Raw genomic sequence first — 6,000 nt, 5'->3', positions numbered from 1 at the left:
AAAGATTTATTCTGGAATCTAGATTCCAAGTACACATTTAAGACATGGGCTGTTATTTACCAGCACACCTTCCAAAGTGGTCTTGTTTCTCTATAGAAATGACAAATTAGACACATGCCTGACTCATTTGTCTGGTTGTGGTTTATTATGGGGAAGTTGGTTGCCTGACCAAATCAGCAATGCTGAGAGACCAGTCAAGAGATGTTTATGGTTTATCTACTATAAGTAAGGTAGTGGAAAGTCTGAATAGGTATCTAAGCTTCATTTAGATGCTGAGTAAAACAGAGAATTTGAAAATGAAACTATCCTGAAAAATTTGGATGCTGTGAACTTTACATGCCCACACTGTATGCCAGAAAATGCTTTTAAAACCTGTCATCACAAGTAAATGAGAAGAAAAGAATTAGTGCAAAATGTATGTAACATCACTGCCATTCAAATAAGTGTTTGCTTTAAACAGCAAATAATACAAAATACATCCTGAGAGTCAATGCTGGGTACTATGCCCAACTGGCCATCAACACACTGTTCAACTTGGGCAAATTCCCCTCCATATGTGAGTTTTAGTTTCTTCATCTGTAAAGCCAAGTGGCTGGAACAGGATGATCTATTACGTCTCTTGTAGTATGAAAACTCTATGATTTTGTGATTTGACTTTACTCTTCCATTAATACTGAATTACTTTTAACAGAAAATAGATAATAAACATCAAGATAGCAAAACATATATTTTGCCTTTCATCATTAGTATACATCTCTGAACACTTAAATGCACAGTGCACAAAATTGTAATACATAATTACCATGCAATATCTACTGGTATTAACTACAAATGCTATAGTTTGTCAAGACTCAGTTTCTTACAATTATTAAAAATTCAGAACATTGAATTCTTTACAAAGTGCACTCATCAACCACTAATACTCATTTTTATTTTGCTGTGATTAACTTACTTCTTGGCATATTATCATAATTGGTTTGTAATTCCCTTGTTCTTCCCTAGCTATATAATCTTCAATGAACGTTTGGGGGAACATTAAAGGAATTGGTATTTTCATAATATAAGTAGAGGCTGAGGTACAGTTAATAATTACTTTCTGGAATGTGAAGCAACAGATGACGATCAGCTAGTTTTCATTTCCACGAAGAACAAAGACTAAAGCAGCAACAGGAAAGTTTGTGATTACCAAAAAAGAATACCTTCTGATCATTGTTACTCAGTAGAATTTGATACCTAGAGACTTGGCAAACTTATTGTTCTAGATGTATTTGAAAATATGGCAAATATATTTGGGGTTGGTGAAATTAAGAGCTTCTTGAAAACAAGACAGAAAGTTAACTTTTCTTCTAATCCTATTGGAGAAGTGGTTGGAAGAACACTAACAGCCTACTTGTCCTGCTATAGGTCTTCCAGGATCACTACTCCTAATTCCAGAAGACCTCAGTGTATTTCACAGGCAACCAAGAACATCTTCCTATTTTCTTCTACAAAAATTGAGACTCTATTCCCAAGTTTGTATCATAAATAACACTGCCAAACATAGGTTCTATAAAATATATATAAGCTCAGCCACATCAATTACACAAGTATGCCCCCAAGGAAGTCTGGAACAGACCTATCTTGCTTCAGCATTTCCATAGAAAAGGTTTCTGAAGCATTTTGGCCACTCCTTTGGGGTTTTATAAGCAAAAGAGGAATGGTGGCATTGTCATCCATCCCCAGATGTCACTGCAGGAGAGGGAGGGGAGGATGAGCTAAAGCAGCATTTCATAAGAATTAAACAATAAATGAATATTAACAACTGCTATATTTTACCGTACTTTTTGTAATCCCTCATATAATCCTCACAACAAACCCAAAGCCATACTCTCAGAAATATTCACTCACTTCAGGTTGCACAACTACTAAGTGGAAGAGTACGAATTTGAATCCAGATAAATGTCTTTATTTCAAAAATGTTAATGAAAGGAACAATCATGGGCACATTTTCAAATAGATGATTTCTTGCTTGGTGTCCTTATCTGAATATTTCAGCCTCATTTATCTCACCCAATTAATCTAGGATTCATAGTTATTAGAATTTCAAAGTAGTGAAGAAAAACTAGATTTATTTAAAAAAATGATACTGGGTAGCCATATAGGAAAAAACAAAACTAAGCTGGATCCTTTCCTTTGCATTCAAATTGTTCAAAGATCTTAAGTAAAAAATGAAACTATAAAAATAATTGAAGAAATAGGGGGGGAAATTTAATAATCTCAGAGTAGGGAAGTTTTTTCTAAGAATAATACAAAACTGAGAAGACATAATAAAAAGTATGATAAATTAGACTGTGCTAAAAATAAATTAAACATGGCAAAACACGATAAGCAGTGTCAAAAGAATGCCAACACCTAGGAAAAAATTGCAATTTGTATCATAATCAAATTTTTTTAAACTATGAAGAATGTCTGCAAATGAATGTATAAAACACCCCAAAACAGGATGTTGATAATGGGGAGGCTATGTATATATGGGGGTAGAGAGTGTGTGGAAATCTCTATACCGTCTGCTCAATTTTTTTCCTTCTGCTCAATTTTTCTGTGAATCTCAAACTGCTTAAAAAAAAAAAAGTCTCTTAAAAAAACAAACCCACAACCATTCAATAGAAAAATGGACACAGGACAAAAAGAGATCATTGACATGAAAAAATTTAAAATATTTCTTAAATATAAGAAAAGATAATCTCTGTATAAAAGAAAAAATAACATCATAAAGATACCATGTTTTATGTACTAGATTGGCAAAAATTAAAAGGTCTTATTCATACGTTTTGTTGAAAAATGTGGAGAAAAGGGTGTTATATCAATCTCTCACACATTTCTGAGTTGATTGGTATACCCTTCATATAGGGCATCTCAATAATATCTTACAAAAATTTTAATGCACATACTCTTTTTCTCCAGGAATTCATCATTCTGATATAAACCCATATGTGTGAAACTATACGTAACTATATGTACAATGTTATTCATTTTCAAATATTCATATTCATTGCATTTTTTTCTAAAAGCAAAAGATTGAAGATTCATATTCATTACATTTGGTAATAAGAAAAGTTTGGAAGCATCTATGGTGTCTATCAATAGGAGACTAGTTAAGTCAATTACTGTTCATTCCTAATGTTTGGTTTGTGGGGAGGATGTTATTGCCACATTTTTTTTTTGTTTTCATCAAAAAGAGTTTTTCCTAAACATTCTAATTTCTTGTTCAATCATTTACTGAAGCGAGTGGCCTAATTAGTGAGTCTGAATGAGAGACTGGGCCATGTAACTAAGCTTGTCCATCTTTCCTTTCTGTTTCACCAGGTCATGAGCCATGTAGGCAGGCCTGTGGCTCTTGAGCTGCCTATGACTGATGGTAAGTCTGTCTAATATGGGAGTTCAGTATCAGGAAATTGTTGTGCATCTGAGCTGTAGTCTCTAAAATCAATTTTAATAAACATTTTGCTCTCTATCTGCTTTGTGTTTGTCTTATTTAAAAAAAAATGAACTCCAAACTTAGGTAAGAAAAGGATAGGTGTCATTTACATAGTACATACCTTTCATCCTCTCCTCTCACCCAAATGAGAAATCTTTTGTGGTGCAGGTAGGTGATCATCTCCAAGTCAAATGGAGAAAAGAAGAGCAAGGTGCAGAAGACCATGTGCAGAATGCTACCATTTGGGTAAAAAGAGTGAAGGAGAGAACATATGTTCATCTGTATCTGTATGACCTAGCTCCTAAATGGGACAATGGAAGCTGATATTGTTGGCTGCATTCACACAGCAGGAGAGAGAGAGGCTGGGTGGGGGGGGGGGTCAGGAAGGGGGGAGAGGGCACACGGGGCATAGAGAAAGCAGCAGATTTTCCATGGTGTTCACATCTGTACCTTTTAGAGTTTGAATACATGATTGCATATGAGCACATGAACTCATTTCTTCTGTAGTATGTTTCTAAAATTACCTTTCTCTTCCCCTCTTTTGCTCTCCCCCAAAATTCTACTTTGTTAGTGCTGGTGTTAGTAAGGGGGTAAGAATTACTCTATGACTACTCATCAGCTTTCCTCTCCCCTGAGAACTAAGAAGACCTCTTCCTGAACTTTTCTCCCAAGAAAGACTCTTTCCATAGAGTGAGTGGGGCTTGGAGACATAGAAAGGGGAGACAGGGATGGGGTGGAATAGGTTCAACAGGAAAGGGGGTTGGAGGGGCGCTGAGGTTGTTGGAAAGAGATTGGTACAGACAAACTGGGATTTGGGGGGAAAGTAGGTGGGAGAGAAGCAGGGACTTTTAGGAAGTATCTCTGAGAGCTTGCATGAATTCCATGCTTGTTGGCTTCTGACAGGACCGTGTGCTCACAGCTTCAATGGAATTGCAAATATTATGAGTTGGAGCTTAAAACAGTCATGATGGTGTCTTGCTGCCTGGATTTTCCCAAATATCACCACCCTGCAGACACATAAAAACAGCTTATGAGGATTAAAACCCTCCCATGGGTAGACTTTTACTGATTCATTTATCATGGAGAGATGTAGCTTACAACCTAAGCCACTAATGAATCATCAAACCACCTATTTGCTTTCTGTTTTCTTTTCTTCCTAAATGGGGGTACCAAATAGCCTTAGTGTCCTGGGAGATCCCAATGACCAGTTTTGTTCACCACCAAATACCAAATATCAGCCCTGGACAGCACCCTGGACAGAAAGCTAGTTTAACCAGCACTTCCATGCCTTAAGGCTCTGCTGGAGGATTCTCTCCTGCAGTGAGGAGAGCTCACCTTAGATCCTGTTCCCAACCCCATGGACCCTACAGTCCACATCTTTCCCAACCTGACTATGTTTCTCATCCCCAGTTTAATCTCCAAAATGCCCAGTTTGGCTATTCATAGAAGACATATTTTAATGGGACTAGCTTACCATTTATGTGTAAAATACAACACTCCACAATTCTAAGGCAGATAATTAAGAAGTATCACATTGTCTTTGTCACAAATATTCTTTCACCTCAGTGTGAAAGCCTGTTCACATATTTTCAGTTTTTACAGTTTGTTGCTCACATAGCTCATAACTTGGAAATAAGCACACACACACACACACACACACACACAGGGAACCTTGGGCTTAAATGAGATTTAGTGACACTGATCCTCTCTGCTAAGATCTGATCAGGAGTTTGTTAGAGTCCTTGGGTTTCCTGCATTATCATTTGTTTCTATGACGATGGTAGTGATGGGAAATAATCACCAGCAAGGACTTTCAACCTATCGTCAGAGAGGTTTGGGATATGAAGAGAAAGCAGTGTAGAAATTTAATTTAAACCTCTAGGGGAAGAAATTTTGCCACAATAAATGTTGACTGTCATTCAAATACCTAAGCGGAAGTAGAATTCCCTATAGAATAGAGACTACTCTGAAACACACCACAATAAGGAATCTGTTCTTAGACTTTTTATTATTATCTATGAGAGTAGGAAGAACAAAGATAGCTTAAAAATGACATGCTTTGGATGTCTTTCAATGCTCTGATTCTATTTTTGGCTATCTCCCCTTCTCATGGAAGTCAAATCATCTAACCAGATACTGTTCATTTGGAAATGCTGCTTACAAGAGGAAGGTAACATCAAATTTCTATTATACATGTCCTTTCGAAACCCTACTGCAGTTTTCCAGCATTTCTAAATTCACAATATTTCTTGCTCAAGGGAATCAATAATTTATTGAATCACTTGTGGATTAATGAATTTAAGTCTCTTCATCTGCCTATACAGAACTGTGTTCCATTTCATACGACATCACCAGTGAACTACCCTGTCACTCCTAAACTTCAGTCAATTAGAGTGAATGATGGCAAATGAATACCTCTTCCTCTCTTTTCAAGGAAAGCTGCTAACACCAGGCCACACATTAGATAATGAGTATCAGTCCTCCTTGCTCTAATGCAGAGAGGAATAGTGAGATTTTACCTGGATAGAGTCCTGCAGCCTGGG

The sequence above is a fragment of the Vulpes lagopus genome, chromosome 2 (genome assembly GCF_018345385.1).
Source record: "Vulpes lagopus strain Blue_001 chromosome 2, ASM1834538v1, whole genome shotgun sequence".
Lineage (NCBI taxonomy): Eukaryota > Metazoa > Chordata > Mammalia > Carnivora > Canidae > Vulpes > Vulpes lagopus.
Note: the sequence above shows the minus strand (reverse complement) of the source record.